Source organism: Ovis canadensis, chromosome 15, assembly GCF_042477335.2.
Source record: "Ovis canadensis isolate MfBH-ARS-UI-01 breed Bighorn chromosome 15, ARS-UI_OviCan_v2, whole genome shotgun sequence".
Lineage (NCBI taxonomy): Eukaryota > Metazoa > Chordata > Mammalia > Artiodactyla > Bovidae > Ovis > Ovis canadensis.
This window is the reverse complement of record NC_091259.1, coordinates 48484111-48510407: the sequence shown is the minus strand read 5'-3', so window position 1 is coordinate 48510407 and position 26297 is coordinate 48484111. Positions and strand designations below refer to the sequence as shown.

Below are 26297 nucleotides of genomic sequence, written 5' to 3'. Positions count from 1 at the left end.
GCTGTCTCAGGGGATCCTTTTGTTTCATATCCTTCTCCCAGTGATAGGACCTGGGCTTTTCAACAACTCACCTTGTCAAGGTTCCCGGTGCAACCACGTGGCTCTATTCTCTCTCACTCACATGCCAGCACAGTGTGAAGGTTCTATAAACACTAACTCACTTCATTCCTTTTTTTTGAAAAAAGTGTATGTATTTTATTTTTAGCTGTTCTGGGTCTTTGTTGCTGCATATGGGCTTTTCCTAGTTGTGGCCAGTGGCTGGGGGGTACACTTGGTTGCGGTGTGCGGGCTTCTCGTTGCGGTAGCTTCTCTTGCTGTGGAACACATGCTCTAGGGGGCACAGGTTTCAGTAGTTGCAGGGCACGCGTGGGCTCAGTAGTTGCGGCTCCTGGGCTCTAGAGCACAGGCTCAGTAGTTGCGGCTCCTGGGCTTAGTTGTTCCACAGCATGTGGGATCTTCCTGGTCCAGGGATCGAACCTGAGTCTCCTGCATTGGCAGGCAGATTTTTTAACCGCTGAGCCACCAGGGAAGCCCTCACTTCATTCTTGTGTCAGCCCCATTAGAGAAATACCCTCATGCTCCTCACTTACTAACGAGGAAATTAAGGTGCAGAGGGGTTCACTGACATCTCCAGATTCCACAGCTAGGAGTGGGAGGGGGAGTTCGTATCCAGTCAGGTTGCCATCAGGTCCAGCTCTGAAGCATAATGGTGAGCTGCCTGCTTCCTAAAAAGCCCTATCTGCCCTCCCTGTCCTCCTCACCCTCCTGCCCCTCCCTCTCTGTGCCTTCTTGTCTTCACTCCCCTCTGCCCTTCCCCCATCCTCCACTGCACAGTTAGAATTGCATTTCAGAGCATCAGAATCATTTACTTCCTCAATCTCAGGTTCCAGAGCCCTCCTATTCTTTTAGCAATCTAAAGTCTGTTTCCTTAGAGTCTCAGACCCAACTTCCCCTTCTCGGTCCCTCCCAAGTTCCAGAGGAAATGATTGCTTTTCCTCCACAGTTCCTTCCCGTGTCCCCCGTGGTCAGTACCCATTCAGTCACTGCCATGGGAATTAGGTTAGTCCCTCTCCTATAGATGCTTCCTCTCTCTTCTTGAAGGTGAAGAGCTCAGCGAGGCTGATTGGAGCTTTTAGCCAGTGGGGCTTTAATGCCAACAGAATGGTAGATCCCACTGCCTGCCCCGCAACCCCAAGGGCTTTCATCCACTGACTTGGGATTAGGGTCACCACAGAGCAGTAGTGCCTGCAGTGACTGGACCTTTAACCTCAGTCACCTCCCACACGAGTCCTCTGGAGAATTCTCTCAGCCCTCTCTCCTCACACACCTATACCCTAGGATATTCCCACAGCCCTCTCTCCTTTCACAGCTGTCCTCTGGAATATTCCCTCAGCCCTCTCTCCTCACACACCTGTCCTCCAGAGTATTACCTCAACCCTCTCTCCTCACACACTGGTCCTCTAGAATATTCCCTCAGCCCTCTCTCCTCACACACTGGTCCTCTAGAATATTCCCTCAGCCTTCACTCCTCACACATGAGTCTTCTAGAATATTCCCTCAGCCTTCACTCCTCACACACGAGTCCTCTAGAATATTCCCTCGGCCCTCACTCCTCACACACCTGTCTTCCAGAGTATTACCTCAGCCCTCTTTCCTCACACACTGGTCCTCTAGAATATTCCCTCAACCCTCTCTCCTCACACACTGGTCCTCTAGAATATTCCCTCAGCCTTCACTCCTCACACACGAGTCCTCTAGAATATTCCCTCAGCCTTCACTCCTCACACACCTATCCTCCAGAGTATTCCATTAGCCCTCTCTCCTCAGACCTATCCTCCAGAGTATTCCCTCAAGCCTCTCTCCTCACAGACCTATCCTCCAGAGTATTCCCTCAGCCCTCTCTCCTCACGCACTGGTCCTCTAGAATATTCCCCCAGCCCTCTCTCCTCACACACGAGTCCTCTAGAATATTCTCTCAGCCTTCACTCCTCACACACCTATCCTCCAGAGCATTCCATTAGCCCTTTCTCCTCAGACCTATCCTCCAGAGTATTCCCTCAGGCCTCTCTCCTCACACACGAGTCCTCTAGAATATTTCCTCAGCCCTCGCTCCTCACACATCTGTCCTCTGGAGTATTCCCTCAGCCCTCTCTCCTTGCGCACATGTCTTCCAGAATGTCTTTTTGTTTCATGGGCCTTTCACATAGACTCACCTCTTTTTCTTTGTGTAGAGATCCTCTGTCTCGCTGTCCTAATACAAGTTCATTCCTTTAAAAGATAAAAGCTAGGCATAGGGATGTGTGTACTCTGCCCCCTGTAAGAAAGAATACATATTTCTGTTCGCATGTATGTACATAAACGCCATCAGTAATGAGATACAAGCCTCTGATAACTATAGTTACTGGTTCCAGAACAGGGACAGACTGGGTTGATGCGACGGGACTAGGAGGGGCACATTTCCTGGATACATCTGTACTCTTTGAACCCAGTGAAGTGTTTGCCATTCAAAATTTTAAAAAGCATAGATAATCTGGGAGTCCTGATTGGCGAGCTGTAGATAGAGGATGACAGCTGGTTGAGTTGGCATGCTGCCTTCTGCTCCCAGGTGTGCCTGCTTCCTTAGGTGAGATCGGGCTGGTCACAGCTCACTAACTCACAGCGAGGACACCAGGAGACCCTTCCCTGGATACGGCATGGGTCCAGCACAGAGAGATTCTGCAGCACAGAGGGCCCCCTCCATTCCTCCCTGATTCTCATCTCTCCAAGCTCAGAAGTAGATTGAGATTTTTCTGCCTTTTGTTCTAATCTCAGTTTACATTTTTCTGCCTTTTGTTCTAATCTTGGTTTACTTAGAGCTGGTACTCAGAAGGTGCACCTGGGCCTCGAGTGTTGGTTTTCTGCAGTAAGTCACCTAAAACATCATGTTTTGTTTTATTTATTTATTTTTAAAATTTATTTTACTATGTATTTTTTGTTTTGTTTTCTCCTCTGTTATTTGAAGAAGTTGAAACACTTTGAATGTCTGGGTCTGCCTGGAACAACTATGTCCTTTCCTTTTCCAGATCTGTGGGACTTAACATATCAGTTCTTTCCTGGACATCCTCATCTGCCTAGTGCATGGGTGTGTGTGATTAGAAAGTGTCTGATACCCTTTGAGAACACAAGCGGATGACTGGGTTTGCAGATAACCAAGGTCAAAGCAGGCCCTGAAGAAAGAAATCAGGGCATTGGGAGAAGCTAGTCCAGGTACCTGTAATTGAGGAAGTGACCTGATGGGGACAGTGACTTGCTTATGTTGGGCAGTTAATTAAAAAGCATACATTTAGCACCTACTGTGTGCCCCAGGCCCTGTGCCATGTGGATGACAATATGCTTAAGGCCCAGCCTCTCCTCCCAAAGCCTTCACAGTATTCTGGGGAAAACAAGACACACATGTTTTGTTTTGTTTTGTTTTTTAAATGAACAGATTTTGGTGACAGTTCAGCTCAGTCATAGCAGGCAAGTGACAAAGTAGTTCATGACTAATTTCCGTGTGACTGGTGGAAACAGCAGTGGGTGTGGGGGAGTGTTTTCTGGAGGCTGGAGAGGGCCTGGAAAGCTTCCTGGAGGAGGTGGATGAGAGGCGGCTGCATTTGGTATTATCTTCAAGAGTAGGTAATGTACAGATGGATAGTGGGAAGAAGATGAGAGCATCTCTAGTGGTGTCCAGGAGGGGAATCGCCTGGCTTGAAGGTGGGACTCAGAGATGAGGCTGGCAGAGGAGTTTAGTATGGATGCTGACTGCTTTCAGTATGATGGATAGAGAGAAGGTGTGCGTGCGTGTAAAAGTTCAGAAAAGGAATGGGATGATGAGGGCCCAGGGTCTTACAGGGAACTCTTGTAAATCCTGGGAAGACTTTGGCCTTTAGACATTTTAATCGAGGCATCTCTCGTGTGTCTTCCAGAAATGTTCTCAGGAGCAAAGAGGAGTCCAGAAACATTAGCCATACCCCCACCATTGTTTTGTTTGGAGACTTGCTTCTTAGAGGCATTTTAAATGTTTATTCATTCAGCAGCTATTTATGAGTTCTTGTTATTATTTAGTCGCTAAGTCATGTCCAACTCTTTGTAATGCCAGGGACTGTAGCCCACCAGGCTCCTCTGTCCCTGGGATTTTCCATGCTAGAATACTGGAGTGGGTTGCCATCCCCTCTTCCAGGAGATCTTCACAACCCAGGGTCAAACTCATGTCTCTTGTGTTGGTAGGCAGATTCTTTACCACTAGCCACCAGGGAAGCGCTTATGAGTTCTTACTCTGTGCCAGAAACAGTTCTAGGTGCTGCAGTTACAGCAGGGAAAAATAAAGAAGGTAAAATCCCTTGCCATATGGGACTTCTATTCTAGGAGGGAAAGAGAGACAATAAAGACTTAAAATGTGTGTGGCCAGGTGATGAGAGGTGGTTGAAGAACACTAAAGCAAGCAGGAAGCGAGGGCGTGTTGGGTGCAGGTGGAGGGAAGCAGTCAGGAGTGCTGTAAGTTTAAAAAAGAGTGGTCAGGAAAAGCCTTGCTGACTTGCCGTGTTCTGGGACTTATAAGCCAGCAAGTGAGAAGTCTGGGGCCAAAGAGAAGGAGACTACTCCAGACAGATCTTGTTGGGACCCTGAGTCCTTTATTGAAGCTCTTCAACCCACTGGGGTCTTCAGTTCTAGGTGGCAGGGAGCCTTACAGTGTTCTTGAGTAGAGGAGTATACGGGAGGATGTCCCCAGTGGTTTTGTAGAGGACAGGATATAGGGGACTGAGGCAGAGAGGCTGGTTGAGAGGCTGAGATGCCAGAAGAGGACCAGGGCCTAAAACAGCCCATTGATTTGACATTTCCTGCCTGGGAGTGGTGAGGCAGAGCTCGGGAGCAAGCCATGGCAGTGGGGTGAGGGTGAGAGTGGACACTGGCAGAAGAGGGTGATGACAGGGCTCAGGTTGTGGGGGGTGACGCCAATCCCCGAAGCTCTTAGAATGTGAGACTTACACATTCTTGCTGTGACTTTTCTTTCATTATTTTAGTATAGTAGAATGTTAAGAATCCTTTGGGCAAGTTATTTAACCTCTTTGTGCCTCAAGCTCCATGTCTATAAAGCAGTACCTGGCATATAGGAAGTCTGTATATTACAGTATACCATCTTTAAAGTCTATTTCTCTCTCCCCACGTATGAGTAAAATTAATGTGTTGGACATATTCTTCCTGTTGTCCTAAAGCTACACCAATTGAAGAAAGCGATGCTTTTCAGGATTAAATGAGAGAATGCCAGTAACGGATTTAACTTAGTGACAGGTGAATACTAGTTAAAAGTGCTACTGTTACCACCAAATATTGTGGGGAAAAAATGATTTTCCAACGGAAATCCTTTAAGTCGTCTGATTCATCCCAACGTATTAAGCCTATGGTGTGCCAGGTGCTATACTAGGCATGTTCCTCCTTTCTTCTTTACGACTGCCTGAAATGAGAACTGTTAACCACATCTTATTGATGAAGAAGCTGAGGTTCAGAGAGGCTTAGATTTGCCTGAGGTCACACAGCCGAGTAAGAGGCAGAGCCTGAATTCTCAAATTTTTCCCCCTCTGACTACCTTTTATAATAAGCACAAATTACTTCATAAATGAGCCGTTATGTAAATGTGCGTTGACATACAGTTTCTTACATCAATCTCCCTTGGTATTTGGTGCCCACATGGAGTCTTGGGGAGTACAGAGCCCTGGCCAACTTCCTGAACAGATCAGGGCAGCATCAGAGTGGAGGCCCTGGCCCAGTGGTCAGAGCTACCCAGGAGCAGGAGAGGCCATGAGTGAGTTGGTGCCCTGCCTCAATGACTCATCCCTGCAGGCCTTATCAGAGCCTTTCAGCTGCAGAGAGTCTCTGAGATCTGTCTAGGATGACTACGCCCCTTGTGTGCTAGAGGAGCAGTCTGATGGGTTCAGATTCCAGTTCCACCATTTACCAGTTGCATGAGGCCAAGAAAGAAGTGAATTGCTTTGTGCTTCAGTTTTATCATCTGTGAACCAGTTCATAGGCTTCTTATGAGAAATAAATGAGGTGGGCCATGTAAGTACTTAGAGGTGCCTGGCCCATAGCAAGCACTCACAAAGAAAATATTATGCTAATAATTATTATAATATTATTTTTAAAAGCCTCCAAAACTCTGAGACCCGAATGAAATGTCCCATCCTCTCCACACAATCCGTCCAGTAACATGTGTTTGCTTTGCCTTATTGTACAAATGTGTTTGGAGCTTTCCCCTCACCAGACAGTGAGTGCGTGAGACCAGGAAATAGGTCTCAATTGATGGTTTTGACATCCCTGAAGACATGTGCCTTGTCTAGAAGGTTTGCCAAATAGAATGGATTCCCAGTTTCCCGTTTCCCCCGCAGTCGAGTATTTTACTTGAAGCCCCTGCCTGCCAAGACTGTGGGAAATGTCTGCCATTTCTAAGGGCACTTTATAGTTTGCTCAGTCTTCAGTCGTCCTTGTATGGTCATTGGTTATTGTCTCCATTTAATAGATAAGGAGACCGTGACTCCTCAGAGTTAAAGTAATTTACCCACAGACTGGCTGGTGGAAGATAATGACACAAGTGCCCCTGCTCATCCCAGGTGCCCCCATCTGGAGACTCAGGAATTGACCATTCCCACAAGCCCCTTCCTCATTTCCCCTTTGTGCCTCTCTGGAGGAGGGTGGGGTGGAGACTGTGACTAACACACCTTTCTACAGTTTTATCCTCTCCCTCCTCCAGGTCCTGTTATTTCTAAAAAAGCACATGATGATGGCTTGTGCTAAACCAATGATCAGAGTTGCTTAAATCATCGCAGCCCTGTTCTACCTTTTCTGTGGGTCCGAGGCCTGGGCTGGGCTTGATCAGGAGCTGAGACAGTGGGAGGGCATTGTAGCTTTCGGCATTTGGAGCAGTGTCTGAGGACAGACACTGAGCTCAGTGCCCAGGCTGGGGGGTCTAGGGGTTGGGGGGGAACCTGTGCTCGGAAGTGGAGGAGGCTAGCATCACGGCTTGGCCCAGGCGGAAGAGCAGGCACTAGGTGTGGAGTTCAGAACGATGTCCAGGGTGCACAGGGCTGCTGGGGGCCGAAGCAGACACTCCTGGAGGCGAGAGGCACTTCCTTTCCAGGAGGTGAACAGGCAAATGGTCTTTTCAGCTAGTTCAGTTCAATCGCTCAGTCATGTCTGACTCTTTGCGACCCCATGAATCGCAGCATGCCAGGCCTCCCTGTCCATCACCAACTCCCGGAGTTCACTCAAACTCGCGTCCATCGAGTCAGTGATGCTATCCAGCCATCTCATCCTCTCTCGTCCCCTTCTCCTCCTGCCCCCAATCCCTCCCAGCATCAGACTCTTTTCCAATGAGTCAACTCTTTGCATGAGGTGGCCAAAGTACTGGAGTTTCAGCTTCAGCATCATTCCCTCCAAAGAAATCCCAGGGCTGATCTCCTTCAGAATGGACTGGTTGGATCTCCTTGCAGTCCAAGGGACTCTCAAGAGTCTTCTCCAATACCACAGTTCAAAAGCATCAATTCTTCGGTGTTCAGCTTTATTCACAGTCCAACTCTCACATCCATACATGGCTACCGGAAAAACCATAGCCTTGACTAGATGGACCTTAGTTGGCAAAGTAATGTCTCTGCTTTTGAATATGCTATCTAGGTTGGTCATAACTTTTCTTCCAAGGAGCAAGCGTCTTTTAATTTCATGGCTGCAGTCGCCATCTACAGTGATTTTTGGAGCCCCCCCAAAATAAAGTCTGACACTGTTTCCACTGTTTCCCCATCTATTTGCCGTGAAGTAATGGGACCAGATGCCATGATCTTCGTTTTCTGAATGTTGAGCTTTAAGCCAACTTTTTCACTCTCCACTTTCACTTTCATCAAGAGGCTTTTTAGCTCCTCTTCACTTTCTGCCATAAGGGTGGTGTCATCTGCATATCTGAGGTTATTGATATTTTTCCCGGCAATCTTGATTCCAGCTTGTGCTTCTTCCAGCCCAGCATTTCTCATGATGTACTCGCTAAGGTGAACCTAAATCCTGGGCCCCAGGATGAACTATAATCCAGACTTACCCGACTGTAGGGTTGTTCCTCAAGAAGAAGAATTTACCATTTGGTCCAGGTTATTGAGATAGTACCTACCATGTCCTGGGAATACGAAGTCCAGTGAGATAGGGACTCTGCTGTGAAGAGTTACCTGCTACAGCTTGGGAACTGTGCCGCCTTCTCCTTCCTGGGAACCTTAAATGTCAGGGTGGTGGTGATGATACATAGGTGCTTATGCAGTGTTCAGATTCCCAGTGTCCTGGAGCTTGGGCTAGACTCTGGATCTGGCAGGTCGTCACAGCAGCATAGGCTGGGAGTTGGCAAAAACGCCTGCTCCTCCAACTGGGTTTTAAGCCTGCTTTGGGGAAAGAGGGGTTATTGGGCCTTTATAATCATGTTTTTTTAATTCCCTCCGTGATTATTGTGTGACCAAAGGAACAGTCACAGGAGTGCCTCTGGAGCGTGGGTGAGAAAAATCCCAGAAAGAACGACCACCAAGATAATGGCTCAGGTGCCCATCCCTTGCTCAGAGCAGTCCCTCTTTCTCCAACTTGGTCAAACTCTGCCACCTCTCTGCCTACCTGCCTGGCTCATCCCTGCCTCCAGCTCTTTGCTTTTATGGTCTGCAGTGCTTTCCTTTACTTCTTGGTCTTTCTCCAGCCTCACCCTTCAAGGCTAAGATTTAGCCCTGCCTACTTCAGAAAGGTTTCCTAAACTCTCTCAGCCAAAACTCCCCCTCTTTTTTCCATATGCCTCCCGGGTGGAGAGCCAGCAGCCCCCAGTTTGGCATTTACATGTTATGTAATGTGTTTTGAGCACTTGTCAACAGGCAGCAGAGCAGAGACTAGGACTTTGAAGTCTGGTGGGTCTGGGTGTGTGTTCTGGCTATGATTCTTATGAACTGTGTCATCTGGGGTCGATGCTTTGATTTCGCTGAGTCTAAGTTTCCTCATCTGAACTTGAGGATGTGCCTGTCTCACAGGCAAGTTGTAAGGATCTGGTGAAATAATCCACACAGAGCACTTAGCACACGATTCCTGGCTCATAGTAAATGGCTGATACACGGCAGCCTTTGTTAACTCTTTGACATGTATTATTTTATTTAATCTACACCCTAGCTTTATAAGGTAGACGGCATTGCCCCAAGGTCTCAGGATATGCATGCAGTGAGGCTCGCTTCCAAGCCCAAGTGCCAGCTGTCCCTGAGGTAGCACTCTTTCTTCTGCTGCCTCTGCTTCCCAAGTTCAGACCCCTAGTCCCCATGCTTTTTGGTGTTTTTCACAGTCTTAGCCAGAAAACTTAGCAAATGTTTATTAAATGATTCTTCCTGGCTGATTTGATGGGAACCAGGAGGGCAGGAAATAGGACCCATTCAAGCGTTCCATCCCCTTTCAGATGTCTAGCTGATCCAGCTTGTCCACAGGTTCCTGCCAGTATACTGCATACCATTCCAATACCAAGCAGGGCATCGTGCCTTATTGCACCCAGTCAGGGAGGAGGGAAACCAATTCATCCCTTGAGGGCAAATCAGTCCACTCCTTTTAATTAATGTATTTATTTTTAAATAGCAGAAAATAGACTTTGAAAAGAACAAGAAAAGTAAGGGAAATACATGCCTGGATAATCCCCCATGACTGGGCAGCCACTGCCTAAACCCAGCTGCTGGAAAGCAAACAGAAAAGCCGGGAGCTGGCAAGCAAGCTCTGGGTGGCCTGTGGCATTTTGAAGTGTGTGTCCTGTGAGGGTCAGTGGGTGAGGGCCCTCAGGAATGGCTTACTGAACTACGCAATACCCGTGGGTGCAACTGGGGCCCTGACAAGGCTGCTGCTCTTCTTGACATTATTGTAGTCAGGATGGTTTTCACATCATCTTAGATCATGGTTTTCAGTTTTTCTCCAGCAAACTTTGGAAGCTGCCACTTCCTTCTCCTTCGGTACCAGCTGATGTTTGTGTCTGCATAGTCCTCATGCCAACTGGTTATTTAGTTTACGTCTGTGTAGACCTTGGCATTGAGCTCCCAGGGACCTGTGGAAGAAGATTGCTGTGCGTGCTGGTTTATGTGTTCCACTCCACGGCTAACGCTGCAGGAGGTGATGGAGGTGACCCGTGCATTTTGATTCTTTGTTTTTGCTACCAGGCCGGGGTTTGGTTTTTCTTTGGTTTCTCTAAAATGCTTTAAAACAACATGTGGAGGTGGAGCATCTTTCCTTGGAGGGAGCTAAGAGGGTGCTGTTAGAAGGCCTGGAAGTACAGAAATAGATTCCCTTTGGGTGCTGGCCCAGGAGGTGGCAAGAACATGAGACAAAGTCTTTACTAATAGTGTTCAGCCCATGCTATGTGTCAGGCACTGTAGCTGTACCTGTGGACTCAGAATCTCTTGAGAAAAGTGACAGAAAGAAGCACCCCCCACCACCACTAAAAAAAAATCTCCGTGGGATTCTGACCTGCATATCCTGTTTAAAGCCCACGGATACATGCCGTCTTGTTACCATCACTCTGGAGCTCTTGGAGACTGAAATAACTGATGCTCAAAGAAGGAAAGAGCCAATATGCTGCCTGTCTTATCAGTACCTGGAGGTCTGTCTCTGGGTGGGGTGGAGGCTGGTTGTAGATGAGGGGGTTGCAGTGTATCCTGTATCCCTTCGCTGGGTCTGAACACAGGTGTGAAAGGCAGCAGATGAGCCTGGAGGAAGAGGAGGCCTCAGGCGTAGGGATCAGAGAGTGCTAAGGAGGCAGCATGAGGGGTACCCCACGCAGCAGGCGCTAGCAGTGTGACATCAGCCAGTTAGTTACTGATCTCTCTAAGCCTCAGCTTCCTCACCTGGAAAATGGATTGGATGAGCATCCCGATCCTAGGACTGTGTGAAGTTTAGATGCAATCATATCCGCAAAAGTCATTTAAGGGCTCAGACAAGCTAATTTTTCGTCCCTCACTTGCCCTCTAAAGGGATTGTTTCAAGTAGCTGCCCAGATGTTTTCCTGTATCACTGTGAAGCCAGTAGAAACAAGCTGTCTCCTTTCTCTTCTTTCCTTTTCCTATTGCTCACGGCAAGTGGGACCCACATCTGAGGCTGGGTTCCCAGCCCGGGCCGCAGGGCTGGGCTATTCCTCTTTTTGGTTCCAGCATCTTCCTCTCCCAGGAAGGGTGTGGGTCCAAGGGCTGTGGGCAGCTCCTGTCACCTCAGTTTGTGGAGATGCCTTGCTGCCCATGTTTGCTTTTTCCTGGCTGCCTGGGTCTCAGTGAGAGTGTGAGTAGGATTTAGTGATGATAAAGCAGCCAATTGTTGACTGCTGCTATTAGTGGGGATTCTTTGGGTTTCAGGTGATAGGAACCCAACTTGAATGAGCTTAAGCAAAATGGAATTCACTGGAAGGTTCCAACAGAGGTACAGAAGCTCAAAGGAGGCACTGCAGAATCCAACCCCAGAGAGAAAACATGTCCAGGCATCCCCTACTTAGTCTGTGTCGGCAGGCAGCTTCCAGCTGACCCCACACAGCCCTGCATGTGATCCAAGAGGGTCAGGCTTTCCCCAGGACTTTTAGATTGGATTGACCCAGTGTGGAGTGCCTGCACACACTTTATACCTAAGAATGTATAAAGAAAGATATTCTGATGAACCTATCCTGAGTCCCATGCTTTCCTTTTAGGTTGCTGAGTGAGGGATGGGGTAGAATCTATTATTGGAGCAAAGCAAGAAGGATGCTAGAAATACTAATAATTAAGTATAAGAGGAACTTTTATCGAGTGCTTACTTTGAACCAAAAGTTATTCTAAGCTTTTTACGTATGCTGCTGCTGCTAAGTTGCTTCAGTCATGTCCGACTCTGTGTGACCCCATAGATGGCAGCCCACCAGGCTCCCCTGTCCCTGGGATTCTCCAGGCAAGAACACTGGAGTGGGTTGCCATTTCCTTCTCTAATGCATGAAAGTGGAAAGTGAAAGTAAAGTCGCTCAGTCGTGTCTGACCCTCAGCGACCCCATGGACTGCAGCCTACCAGGCTCCTCCATCCATGGGATTTTATAGAACTCGCTTAATCTTTACAATCAACCCTATTTTATACACCAGGGACCTGAGGCACAGAGAGTTAAAGCAATTTGCTAAGGTCACATAGCTAGCTAGTAGGAGAGCCTGGATTGAACACAAGCAGAGAACTCCAGAGGTCCTCCTAACTGCCACCTCTGATGCAGACAATACAAGATGCAGATGCCATCTCCAAGCATTTATTGTTCAGTTGCAAACTTTGAACGAAACACCGGACTGTGTCCTTTATGGCATAATCTCATTTCATCTTCTGAACAGCCTTGTGGAGTAGGTGCTAACATTATCCCCACTTGCAGATAAGAAACAATCTCATAGATTATGTGACTCGCCTAGGCCACCTGACCAAAGTGACAGAGGCGGGATAGGAATTCAGGTTTACCTGGTGCCAGGGCCTGAGCTGTGCCCACTTTGCTGGGCAGCCTTTGTGTTTAGACACTCTTCTTGCTGTGTTGGGTGCCCCCCCGGTACTTGGGGTGAAGAGCAGTTCTGACTCCGCATCTGGGCCTTTGTCCTTTGGCCCCCGAAGTTGGGGTGCGGAGACCTCTGCTTGGCACACACTACAGAGGGGCTGGCTTTGTGGTTCTGAGCTTATTTTGGTGTGTCTCACACTCACTCACACCGAAGGGTTCTTGAACAAGCCCTCAGTGCATCTAAACTCTGGATGTCTTCATTCCTCCATTCAGCAAATTTCATGAATTGCCTAGGGGGTGCCAGGCCCTGTTCCCAAGTTCTTGAGGTTCCTCAGTGGGACTCTGACTCTATGGAAGTAGGACTCCCCTGAGTCCCTCTCACATCTTTCGGGATCCATGAGGCTACTCAAGCTTGCTGGAAGCCTTTCCTGCACCACCTAAGTCAGGCCCTCCTGGGGGCCTGGAGACTTCATACTTCTTTGTTTGGGATTGGCATGATGGCAAATATGAGAGTGGAGATTGTTTCCTCACTCTGATTAATGCGAAGGGAAACGTGTCAGGGAGCAAGTGTGGGCCTGAGCTCCAGTTAGCTCCACCATGAGTCCCAAGCCGCGATGGTTGGTGCAGATTGAGACTGGGCCATCCCTCAGTTCTGCCGTCTGTGATGTGTCTGTATTACCTGCCTCACTGGGTTGCTGGGAGGATTATCTGAAATAGCACATGCTAACCATCTGTTGTAATGCCTTCCTGTAGGTTAATCCTGCTCCCTCCTCTTAACAATCAGCTAGTTTCGTAGGTCTCTCTAACAATCAGGGCCTCTGGATGAGGGCAGGTTATAAGGGATCCTTGATGAGGAAATCACCAATTACGTCAAGTTCTTCCTTTGGCTGATGAGAAAACTGAGGCCCCTCAAGGGGAAAAAAAATGGCCTTCTGATTTAGTGATGCTAAACGGAGTGTGTTTGACTGTTGGTCATATGGAGGGTACGAGGTGGCCCTTGGAGTGACTGGATCAAAGTGTGTGCACAGGCCCGTGTGCCCAGGCCTGACTGGTGGTTAGCCCTTGTAGACTGGTCCCCAAATGCCCACCTCCATCCAACCATATAGACAGTCCAAGTAAAACCTCAAAGAGGCCCTGTTTCCTACTGTTGGTCTCAGCAACATCCCACAGGGGAGGGGCTTCCATTCCTGGCATCGGGGGAGTTCCCTGGTTCTCACACCTGATTTTGAGAACAGTGGAATTCTGCACCAGGGTGTCCTGCTCCTCCACCCACTGTACCCAGAAACTGCAGGGGAATAGAGGAGTGGAGGCCTCCTCCCCCTGACTTCTGGCTAGAGGTGGCAGCACAGAGCCTATAGCTCAGGCTGATAGAATGTGGCCAAGGCAGGCCAGCCTGTTTGTCAGCTGCCAGGGGCTGGAGAGGTGTGGCTTGATAATGTAGATGAAGACAAGGATGACTGCAACTTCTGCCAGGTGGCTGCCATTGGGTGAGCGGGCCCATCACAGCTGTGCTGGGACATCTCTCACCTCAGCGTGGTAGGAGAGAGACTGAGTACCTGGTCAGCCAGGCCTGGGCTTGACAAGGGCCTTCTGCTTTCCAAGCCTCTACGGACTGTGAGGAGCCACTGAGATAAAGCATGTCTGGTCTCTAACAGTCCTCCTTCCACACATGGCCAGCGCTCGGTAAATGGTAGCTTTTCTCTCATTGATAGTCTGAGGATTTTGAACAGTGAGTCCCAAATCCCAGGCTCTAAATGCAGCCTGTACTAGAGAGAATACATATGTGTTTCTGTGGGCATTAGGCCTACCACCTTGCTGAGCAAAATTGCCTATGTCCATGGAGTGTGGGGATGGCCTCTTGTTGGTCTCAACTTTTACATTTTTTTTGCCCTTTTGAGGTAACCTCTTAGAAACTTGGAATTGTAAATCTTTAGAATTTTTGTAACTCTAGGCTTCATTTCCAAGCAGGTGTAGAAGCATTTTCTGCAGAAGAAAGGGGATGTAACCAAATCACTTGGAAGCCAAAATCATAGTGTTTAGGAAACTCAGCCATGATCTTATGGTCCACTTTTATGACTTCTTAGTTTATTCAGCATTTTGGACCCTTCTACCTTGGGAAATATGGCAAATTTTACATTGTTGACTTGTTACCAAGTTTTTACACCATTTCGATTCCTTTCTTCATGTCTTAATCTTAGAAATTCTGGCATTTTCTATTTCTACTGAAGCAACTAAGAAAGCATTCTTGGGAGTTTCCTAGTGGTCCAGTGGTTAAGAATCTGACTTCTAATGCGGGAGATGTGGATTCGATTCCTAGTCGAGGAGCTAAGATCCTGCATGCTGTGGGGCAACGAAACCCAAGTACCACAGCTAGAGAGCTTGTGCACTGCAACCAAGGACCAGCCCAGCCAAATTTTAAAAGAAAAAAAAAGGCATGCTTTTCTAGATCCATCTTATTTTCTCTGTAAGCCTTTGTGTAGAGGTGTGATAAGCTTTAGGCTGCCCAGAGAGTGACAGACGAAAGATGATCACAAAAGTGACATAATTCCTTTCTTCACATGAAAAACTTGGAGTGCAAAGAGACATTTACTGTCCATTTGGGACGTTCTCTGTCCCAGCTCTTCGGTAAAGTGTTACTACAGGACAAAATATACAGCATGTAGGACCTTTTGGTAGGAAGAAGTTTGGAAGCTGTAATGTAGGATAATCTACTTGACATTCATTGTTGCACTTTGTTTTTAAAGGAAGATGGCAACCTGTGCATGGCTCGTCCTGGGAGGAGCTGACTTCAGTCATCATGATGCCTAAGAATCGAGTAAGTCACAGCAGTCAGTCCTTTTCTGCCTTTGAGTCGCTCTTGGGGGTCTGGCTTTGCAAAGGACAGGGATGCTTGCACTCTTCTTTCAAGCCCAAGTGAATGTGACCTTCTCTGAAGAGACAAATAATGCCTGTCTTTGCCTACCATGTCCAAGGCTGCACAGCCTTCTTATGCTGTCAGAGAAGGGACAGTGGCAGGTATTGAGACTGAGTTGTGTTTGGGGACATGGAAAACCTGTGTGACTCAGTGGACTTCGGGTAGATGGAATCTCTGTCCCTCTTTCCCTAAGTAATAGCAGCAGCTCAGCTATCCTGACTCCACTCCCAGCTCTGATGCTGTTTCTACCTCCTGCTGGGCCAGGTCTGCGCCAAGAAAAGAATCTGGCCGGGCAGCTTCTGCAGGGAGTGACTTCAGAGCAGGGTAGACCATTTGTCCAAGAGTTGGAAATGTGATCATAGCATCTTCCTCTGCTTGGGTTCCATTCTAAGGAGAGCAAATCTGTTCACAGCTTTCTGTAGATTCAGCAGGTGCATGGAAGCTTAGTGTCCGGAAGGCTCTCTGTAGGTGAACATCAGTGATGACTTGTTTGGTGCTGTTACGCGCATGAACTGCATAAGAGCCTCCACACTGTTCTCCTGGCTCCACTCTCTGTTCCCCTGATCTGTTCTCTTCAAGGCTGCCTGTGACCTTCTTCGGGGATGTGTCTGCCCATCCCTCTCTCAATGGCCTTCGAGGCCACCTCTGGTCATTCTCCACACTCATTATCTGCCTCTCGTCTCTGCCCTGGCTCCTGTCCCACCATTCCTGGAACAGGTCTCCACATCAGGGACACACCTTCGCTCTGAGAAGCAGCCCTCACTCTCCCAAGCATAGCTGGGGCCTCCTCCTCCTCGCCACTCCTGCAGTACTTTGTTCAGACCTCAGGCGTGTCACCAGCTGAGCTGAGTTTTGTCCAGCTGCCCATCTTCCCCATGCGCTGTAGGAGCCTTAACAGCAAGGACCTGTCCCCCAACATTCCCGTCTGAGCTGGGCAGCACCAGGGCTGGGCACGTGACAAGGGGGTGATACTGTTGACTCAAGTTCAGGTCCTGAGATTTCTTCAGGGCTTGATTGGCTCACGAAGCCCTATCTTCTGTCTCGTGGGGGCCTTGTAACCTGGGAGGGGTTTATTTTACAGACGTGGAGATTGAGGACTGAGCCGTCAGACTATAGGCTGTTAAGGTCCAGGACCCACATCGCCTGTGAACTGGGCTAGTCTGGTTTCTGCAAGCAAAGTTAGAGAACCCAAGAGGTTATTTAGAGCAAACCCCTCATTACCCGATAGGGAAACTGAGGCCTGGTCTGAGGATATTTTCTCAAGATTACATAACCAACTACTGTCCAATGGAGAATTGGGAGGCAGGCCCTAGATTTCCGGTCTAGCTTTCTCTCCACGCCCCCTCCTTCCTTCTCTGCCTCCCTTCTGTGTATAGCCATCGGAGAATGTTTGGGGACCATCAATCTATATTTCAGTTCAGTTCAGTCACTCAGTCATGTCCAACTCTTTGCAACCCCATGAACTGCAGCACACCAGGCCTCCCTGTCCATCACCAACTCCTGGAGTTTACCCAAACTCATGTCCATTGAGTCAGTGATGCCATCTAACCATCTCATCCAGGAGGGTAAAGAACTTACAGGATACCCAGAGTTAGAGGGAAGGTGGTGGTGATGGTGAAGTCGCTCAGTTGCTCAGTCCGACTCTTTGCGACCCCATGAACTGTAGCCTACCAGGCTTCTCTGTCCATGGGATTTTCCAGGCAAGGGTACTGGAGTGGGTTGCTATTTTCTTCTCCAGAAGATCTTTGTGACCCAGGAATCGAACCTGGGTTTCCTGCATTGCAGGCAGACGCTTTACCCTCTGAGAGGGAAGGTAGACATAAGTAAAACTGGCCCTGCCTCCAGGACTTTCACTGGGGTTGCGAGACCAGGGGCAGAGACAGGGGACTGAAGAACCCGGTGGAGAGAGGATGGGGGATGGGTGAGACTGGAGCAGGGTGGAGGCCTCGTGGAAGGGCTGCTGGCAGGCATGGCCTAGTGGGCACTGAGGACCATGGGGGTGGATGGGGATGGTTAGGTTAGGGTTAGGGCTATTGCAGGGGAGTCCACATTGACATCCTAAGCAGCAGCATGAGGCGAGGACCAAGGGGAAAGCTGCATTAAGTTGTTCTGGTTCTTAGTGTCTGGGCAGAGAGGTCCTCATTAGCCAGCCTGCTGTGACTTGAGAATCCCTCCTGTTTGCTGGAGAAACACAGAATGTAGAGGGGGCACACAGAGGAGGGTCAAATGAACAGTGGACAGAGAATTCCATCATTGAGATGTATATGGGAGGGAAGCGTGTGAATATCTGGCTGGCTTACTCCTACTGTGCTCAAATGAATTTTTGGTTTGTTTCTGACTAACCACACTTCCAGTTGGTCTTCACCCCCATCTCAGTTTTAGGGCTCTCCTGAAACATTCATTTGTTTCAGGCATGATACAGGGCTAGGTAGGTCCTGCTCTTTCCAGTTTTACCCTGCCCCTTCTTGCAACTTCCTGGGCATGCAGACTGGGAGCCTGGGATTGACTGCAGGCTCCATCTCCACTGGCAGGTTGAAACATACACTTTGCCCAAATTACAGAGAATATGGTGTTTGCCAAATAGGTACCTTGGGTTATTTTCCAAAACATGACTCGGTTATAAACTTCCACAGGGAAAGGGTGCAGTGTTACATCATCATTGTTTACACCCTAGGTTTACATTATACTCCATTTCATCAGGACCATTTCATCTTTATAAAAAGGCAGGTGGATTTACTCCCACTTTGCAGATGAGGAATTTGACTTAGACAAGCTGTGACGTGCCCTGCATTAATGTAGCTGCCTATGGGCTGAACTGGGCCATAGCCCAGGCCTCCTGTTTATAAATTCCCTCATCTTTCTACTCTACTAAGCTTCAACCATATGCAAATTTCTGAAGGACCAAGGACATAAGAGGAACTCGGTAAATATTTGTTGAATGAGTGAACTTTGGTTATTTCCTTTTTTAGGGGGCAGGTCACTCTTAACCGTAAATGGATCCTCTTTGGCAGCAAAGGAAACACTACCCTGTGAAGTATTTGAATTTCTTACCATGATAAGAAACCAGTGAGTTCTCTCCTCACCCAGCCTCACCTCCGGGAACTGGGTCACACACATTGAATAATTAATTCCTTGAGTCTTTCGCTTGGAGCTTCCTCCTCCTGATGCCAAGATGATCTGACCAGCACTGATCTGACCACCAGAGGCAGATCCTATTGTTTGTCGTCATCAGCCCTCAGATGACCCATCTAATTGCTTATGGGGAATACTCTTGGCCTAATCAGGTCAGACTTCCAGTGGTTTGATTTGATTTCCTCCTGCCCTTCTTCCCCATCAACCTCCCCTAGATGGAAAGAGAGAGATCTCTGTGGGTTATCTGAAGTATTTAGGCCCACCTCTCCTTTCTCACTTTCCCTCTGGACTCCCCAGAATTTTCTGGTGAGGGCTGGAGAAAGAACAGCAGCCCGTATCAGGGATGAGAAGGAACGCATGGGGTGGGGATGGGGGCAGTTATCAAAATATCTGCTGGGCCTGCTCTTGCCCTGAGTGACACTTGGGTCATGTTGCTTGGCGTCTGCAGAGGATCCAGCTGGCCTCATTAGAGCAACCTAATTAGATCTCGAGGTCAACAGAGTCGAGTGGAAAAAAAGAGTGGGCTGAGGCCCAGAGACCCACGACCTGGTGCTGGTTGTTCACGGCTTAGCCACGTGGCCATGGGCCAGCTACAGAACTTCACCTGCCCTCAGATTTCTTATTAAGGAAGTGAGGGAGGCGCAGAGGGTTGTGGCATCTTACAGGAGCCTTCTAGACTCCTGTGTCCCCAATGGCCACTCTGCTTGTCTTCATGATCAGCACCGACTTCTCCTACAGGTTGCCACCTCCTCTGCTTGTTTCTGTAGGCATTTTTTTTTTTTTCTGGACTTTGAAGCATTGCCACCTCTCCCTTGCTCCACCCTGAGATACGCCTGAGCGCAGATAAGAACTGCCTGTTATTGCCCTAAACTCCAGCCAAGCAACCTGGAAGAAATGTCTAATCTCTCAAAAGCGTGTTGGGACCTAGGGCATACAGGTTGGTATAGGAGATGAGTGGGATTAACCTTCAGTGGAGCAAGTCAGGTCAGGTGATTAGAGCTTTTTGGGTTACAAGAGATCTTGGTGCCCCAAGGCATCTGTCCAGTTGTTTGACCAAAGGGTAGTAGATGTGTTCGTAAAAACATGGCTCCAAGCTTATCATCATCTTCCCCGGCCGGGGTCTCTGGTCAGAGGGGACCAGACACTCTGGAGTAGTAAAGGTGATGATGTTGGTGGACGGCTGCTCAGGGGGAGCTAAGAGATGTCTCAGACAAACAACTAACACACAAAAAAGGCCAGTGTTGGGAGGATGGATCTGCCTCTAAGGTTGATGATCTTCGGGCATGAAAGCTGGAAAGAACCTACAGGTCATCTGATCTATTTCTCTGATTTTCTGGGTGAAGAAACTGAAGCAGAGAGACATGACTTAACCAGACCCAGAAAGCAAGCTAAAGATGGATCCGAGATGCAAGCCAAGTCTCCTGATTCCTAGTCTTGGAATCATAAACCTGATACAAAGTGGCTCTTTCCCCAGCACCATGTTGCCTCCTCTCTGTGGATTTAGCCACCACCCTTCCCACTCCCCTCTTGACCCTGAGCTTGATTGTCTAAGGCCCCACTGCTCCCACCTCCTTGTTTATTGAGGCCTAGTAAAACCTGGGTGTGACATCACAGCACAGCTGAGACTTCCCTCATGTGTGGGCTGTTTGACTTTGTACTTAGGGACTTAACACTGTTGGGTCATCAGTATTCGGTTTTATGTGGGTCTTGGGGTGAAAGATGATGCAAGACAGGAAACGAAGGACCTGATGGCCCAGCCTTAACAATAGTGGATCTGCATTGGTTTACCATTCAAATAAAAATCAGCTTTGTTGCTAAGCACGCCTCATTCTGAGACTCTAAAGCTGAAGGCATGGATCAAGTGCAGCCTGTGCTGTCCCCGGCTCTTGACAGAGTGCACTTTGGGTTAAAGGCTGTCTGCCCGGTCGCTGTGTTGCTGGCATGTGAACCAGAACGGAAGTCATTCAGTTTTTTCTAGAGCGCTTCATTTGTCTCAGCACTTCCTGCTGAGCTCAAGGAAATGTATCATGAACTCTTTCCAGTGAGCAGGCACTGGGTTTACAGACTTTACCTTGTTTTTCCTCACCGTGGTTCTCGGGGAGAAGTGAGCATGGCTGTTTGTTGTATTGAAGAGAAATCAGGCAGATAACAGGCTAAGTAACTTGCCCACGTCCCATAGGGGCCAGGGTTCAGGGGCAGGGGGTCTGATCTTAAAGCCTTTTTTCGCTCCACATTTCACACGGCCTCTCTTTGCATGGAGAAAAGAGAGCTGGGCCAAGTGGACCGGGCATTGGTGGAGGCATCAAGCATTCATGGTGGGACTTCTGAATGCTGAGTATCAGGCTCTGGTCTTGGCTGTGAGGATGCAAATATGAGTAAGACCTGGTCCCTTTATTCCCAGAAACTCGTGGCCTGACCTGGAGACAGGTCACAGCCATCACTCTAAGCTCTGTCATAACGAGTCGCGCACCAAGTGCCCTGAAAAAACCGAGCAGAGAGCGACACACAGGGAGCGTGGCACCCGGCATGTGCTCTGGGACTCGGGTATTGAGGATGAGCAGGAGGTCTCCCGGCAGAGAGCTTGCCAAGCGAACCGTGTGGTGGTATGAAGGCTTGATTCGGTACCTGGAAGTGAGGAGTAGTCATGGCATGTTTTCTTCTCAACTGACGTAGAAGGAGTGGAACTTCCAGTTGGGAGAAAGCTGGGGAAGGAGGGGTTTAGAACTAGACCATTAAGGGCTAATTGTGTGAGAGCTGTTGAAAGAAACATCAGTCAGAACCAGCAAAGATTCTCCAGATATGAATTATCCAGGTAGCTGAAGTACTCTTCCCCGCAGAAATGTGCATGGGGCTCGTGTTCAGACAGTTTATGCCCATTTTCCACATTTTGTGTCTCACGCACCAGTGGAGGTGTTTATTGATGGTGCTAAGGCATCGGAGCCGGCTGGGCCATGCTGACGGTTCATATTTAAAATGTCTCGGATTCCTCTTGCCAAATAAGCTGATAGCAGACACCCTTATGAATTCATGTGCAGACTTCTCTCCAGGGACTGTTCTGCATTCCAAACCCAGCCACACAATCATTCTGTAGGAGCTGGGGGTGTGGGGTGAGAAGGCTACTTAAAGATCAACAAAAATATATAGCTGTTTTTAAGGACAATATTTACAGGGCAAGAGTATCTAGGAAATGGATCATTTGCCATGAGGGTGAGCCAGATGCTTTTAAAAATTCCAACCCTTTCGAGTGGGAAGGGTCGTGGGGAAGAGAGAGAGAGCCTTCCAGGAACTCTTATCTGTCTCCTCTCTGATGAGGTCCTTGCTGATGTCTGCCCTTAGCAAATCCATTCCGGAAGCAGATCTTTGAGCCTGATGTACCCTTCTGGGAGGGGAGGAAAGCAAAAACCCAGACAGCAGTCTGGGGTCCACAGCTTCCAGGTCTCAGATCATAGCCCATCTTTTGTGACCTCCTGTGTTTCATTTCTTTATAAGAAAAGAAAAATCCTTTCTGGGACGATGGCTGCTTTAGTGAATGTGTTTTTCTGAACATAAGCCCAAACACCAGGAGAAGAGTCCAGCATCTTCATTCAGCCAACCCAAGTTTATTACATCAAAATGGTGGGAGACTGTCTCCTGTACGTTGACAGAAAATTCACCAGCTCGGTCACATCTTCTGCTGTCCTTTCTGGGGCAGCTCTCTGGTGGAGTGAGTCAGAGAGGGGTGTTTTCACTCACTGAGTGGAGAATGACCAAGCTGGCAGTCACTGGTCCTGGAGTGCTTATCCCAGCATCTCTGAGCGCACAGAAATGTGGCCTCTGAGTGTCACCTGGAGAACCGGCTGTCCCTCCCTCAGAGCTCCGCGGCCCCTCACACAGGCCCATGTCGCCTCCACGTCAGCCTCTTGGCAGCTACCGACAGTGCAGCACAGCTTATCAAGCTAATCGTCTCCTCAGAAGTGGGGTCAGCAGTTGAGTGTATTTTAGGGACTGGTTCCACCCTGTCTTATCAGAGAGGCCTTTCTGCATTTGCTGTCTGAAACCCTGAATGGTTTTAAAGAGCTTCTGTAAAAATAGTTCATAAGCAACTTCAGTTCCTCTGCACAATAAGAACGTGGCCCAAACTTACTCCCTCTCTTCTGCTCGGAGGTCTGAACCACCCCCTGGTAAGGGCACATTGGATGAGGGCACAGAGCCCCTTGGGCAGGTCTGGAGAAGGGGAGGCAGCACTGCTCGGGGCTATCTCGACCTGTCATTCTCTGACCTGCTCACTTCCCAGAGGCTGCATCTGAAGACTGTTAAGCTGTGTTCATTTAACACATTGCCTGGCACAGGGTAGCCAGTGTCTGTGGGATGGATATGGGGACAAATACCCTACCAGCAAGAAAATCCTCCAGTTTCCCAGCAGAAGCCAAAAGAAGTGAACGGCTCTCAGGCTGAGTTGCCTGCAGTTTTCCAGCAGAAGCCAAAAGAAGTGAGCAGCTCTCAGGCTGAGTTGCCTGAGTGAGTGCTCTCCACAGCCCAGCACACACTCCGGGAAAGATCCCTCTGGTCCTGGGTACAAAGGGATTTACAGATCTCCTATCTCCCGGGTTGGGTCTGGAGGGAGGGTCAGAAGAACTTTGATCCACATCCAGAAATTCCCCCACTCAAGACTGTGAGTCCTATTTTCAGGGATTCAGATAAGCACAACACACCAACAAAGAGCAGTAACAGCAGCAAGGCATGGGAATGTGGGCCTCAGCAAAAGCAGCGTAGAGCCCATCCTGCTGGCTTCCCCAGCCCACTCCCCTCCCCCCGGCAACTGCTCCCTTGGCTGGGCATCACATGCTTGGATATGTCTTCCAGGAGCCTCCCATTGGGCATCTGTGTTTTGTCAGCCTGCTTCTCTACAGCACAGGGCTTTTTACCTTTACATCTCAGATCCCAGCTTCCCAAGCATGTTGACAGGTTGGTAGGTTTTGAACAACCCATTAGGCCTTTCTGACTCAGGCAGGGCTCACCTGCCCTGGCAGGTGCACACACCTGCTCATAAAGGCTGACTGTAGTTCATAGACCCCGTGTGGAGACTGAGGTGATGGGCGTGGCCAGCTGAACTGCCAGCTAGGCAGACGCCTCAGTGGAAGAAACAGGCAAGCACCCCCCTCCCCTGCCCCAGGCACACCTGCTTGGAGGCCGCCCGGCCGTCAAGATCTAAGGAGGTATTATTTATATTGCTAATAACATTAATGACAATATAAACAACAAAGCATGTGTAATGGCAGATCAGGAAATTAATCCTGAAATTTAAGGTCTATAACTCAAATGGAAATGTTGGAAGCCCTTTGAGTGAACTCTAAAGATGGTGGGTACAGTGTGAGCTGTTCCATTCCTCCCCAAATAAATTTTTACTAGTAAATATTCATTCAACAGAATGTACTAATTACCTACTAGGAGCAGACATCACACTGGCACCAAAGTTAAAAAGTTAAAAATCAGTGGACAATTTGTTAATGGATGAATTAGTCCAAAGAGACATAATACAAAAAGTTGAATTATTTGCTTAAATATTGATTGAATGTCAGTGGCATACTTAGAACTGAGCTGAATACTCTGGGAAATAGAAAAGAAACAAAAGATGTTGGCTTTTTCCTATATAATGTAAAAACTACAAAGTTAAGTTTATACATTAATTGTCTAGACAAGATTAATGCACAAAGCTGTTGGGTTCAAGGTTGTAACTGTCTTTCTCTAGAAATTACTGAATAGTAGTTGCCCAGAAGCTAGGGAGACAGAACTTGTTCCCCTGATGTCCAGAGTGCCTAGCAGGTTTCCCCTTGGACCTCAGACTGTATGGGAGTGGGCCTAGGAAGCTGTATTTTGGGATGCTTCCTGATAAATCTTCTGGTATGCAACTAGTTTTGGTGATCTCTGGCAAAGAGTCTGGAAACTAGAAGAAAGCATGGGAAAGAGAAGGCAATGGCAGCCCACTCCAGTACTCTTGCCTGGAAAATCCCATGGGCGGAGGAGCCTGGTAGGCTGCAGTCCATGGGGTCGCTAAGAGTCGGACACAACCGAGCAACTTCACTTTCCCTTTTCACTTTCATGCATTGGAGAAGGAAATGGCAACCCACTCCAGTGTTCTTGCCTGGAGAATCCCAGGGACGGGGGAGCCTGGTGGGCTGCCATCTATGGGGTTGCACAGAGTCGGACACGACTGAAGTGACTTAGCAACATGGGAAAGAAAGCTATGACAAACCTAGACAGTGTGTTAAAAAGCAAAGACATCACTTTGCTGACAAAGGTCCACAGCTATGTGGTCTTTCTAGTAGTCATGTATGGATGTGAGATCTGGACAATAAAGAAGGCAGAGTGTCAAAGAATTGATGCTTTCGAACTGTGGTATTGGAGAAGACTCTTGAGAGTCCCTTGGAAAGCAAGGAGATCAAACCAATCAGTCTTAAAGGTAATCAACCCCTAATGCTCTTTGGAACGACTGAAGCTGAAGCTTCAGTACTTTGGCCATGTGATGAGCTGACTCATTGGAAAAGACCCTGATGCTGGGAAAGATAGAAGGCAGAAGGAGAAGAGGATGAGATGATTGGATGACATCACTGATGCAATGGTCATGAACTTGGGTAAACTCTGGGAGATGGTGAGGGACAGGGAAGTCTGGCGTGCTGCAGTCGCAAAGAGCCAGACACAACTTGGTGACTGAACAACAACTTGGGAGAGAAAAGTCAGTACGGGATGGGGAAGCTTTTGTTCCTGAAAGCTCCAGCTCACCTCTCAAGATCCAGCTCTGGTACCACTTCTATTGTGGGCCTCTCTCCAGGCCACACATGGGTCATTCCATCTCCCATCACTGTGTCCACACATCTTGCCACCCATCTCTGTGTAACTCTTACCTATAATCGTTATTTAAAATTGATTCCCTGAATGGACTGTGATGATAACATTCTATTAGTACTGTGGGGCCTGACTTTGCTTCAGATTTGAGCAGGGGTGGGAGGAAGAAGACTGGACGTGAAGCATCAAATAGCCCAGTCTGTCTGATGCAGCCACAGCGGAGCCCCAATACCTTTGGGAACTGAGCCTAATGAGGAAATGGGGGCTACATGGAGTAGGCTGATGAGACCGTCAGGGGAGTTGGGACTTACACAATGGGGTGTAGGAAGCCCTGAGAGCTTTATGAACAGAGCAGGGTGGTGCTGGTCAGATGGGAGGGGGAAGATGGGGAGTGGAGGCTAGTTAGGAGGCTTCCATGATAATTCTGGTTGTGGTTAGAGAGAAAGGGCGGTCACAGTTCATGTCACCATGTTACCTAAATGTTGTGGCTGCTCTTGATTGGGTTTTCCCAACAAGCAGTGGTTACTGAGAGTCTACTATTGCCAGAGGCACGGGTGCCTGGCCCTAGGTGCGCAATCTCTGGCATCAGACAGTTCACAGTCCATTGAGGCAGGAAGACCCGAAAGCAGTTCACGCAATAGTCTGTTTGCAATGATCCCTGGAACCTCCATGGAGTACAGCGTGGGAAAACAAGGTGTGGGGAAGCCGAGGGAAGACTTCAAAGAACAGTGCAGCCAAGGGTACTGCCTAGCCTGGCGTCACTGAATTTCCTCATGTAATGCAGTGGGATCAGGACTGTTATTATCTCCATTTTATGGATGAGGAAACTGAGGTTCAAAGAAGTTAGGTGACTCATCCAGGCTCACACACCTAGTAAGTGATGGGGCAGGTTTGTAATAAGTCTGCTTG

General features: G+C 48.5%; 1 protein-coding gene across 18 annotated transcripts in view; it reads left to right on the top strand.

Annotated features, from left to right (window-relative positions):
• MICAL2 (microtubule associated monooxygenase, calponin and LIM domain containing 2) overlaps positions 1 to 26297 on the top strand; it is a 240788-nt gene that overhangs the window by 14773 nt on the left and 199718 nt on the right. For 17 of the 18 annotated variants that reach the window (XR_011249327.1, XR_011249329.1, XR_011249328.1 and 14 more), the window contains exon 2: positions 15265 to 15335. The gene's annotated coding sequence lies outside the window, so the exon portion shown is untranslated. The remainder of the gene's footprint in view (positions 1 to 15264; positions 15336 to 26297) is intronic. The other variant, XM_069554358.1, reaches the window with a different exon arrangement.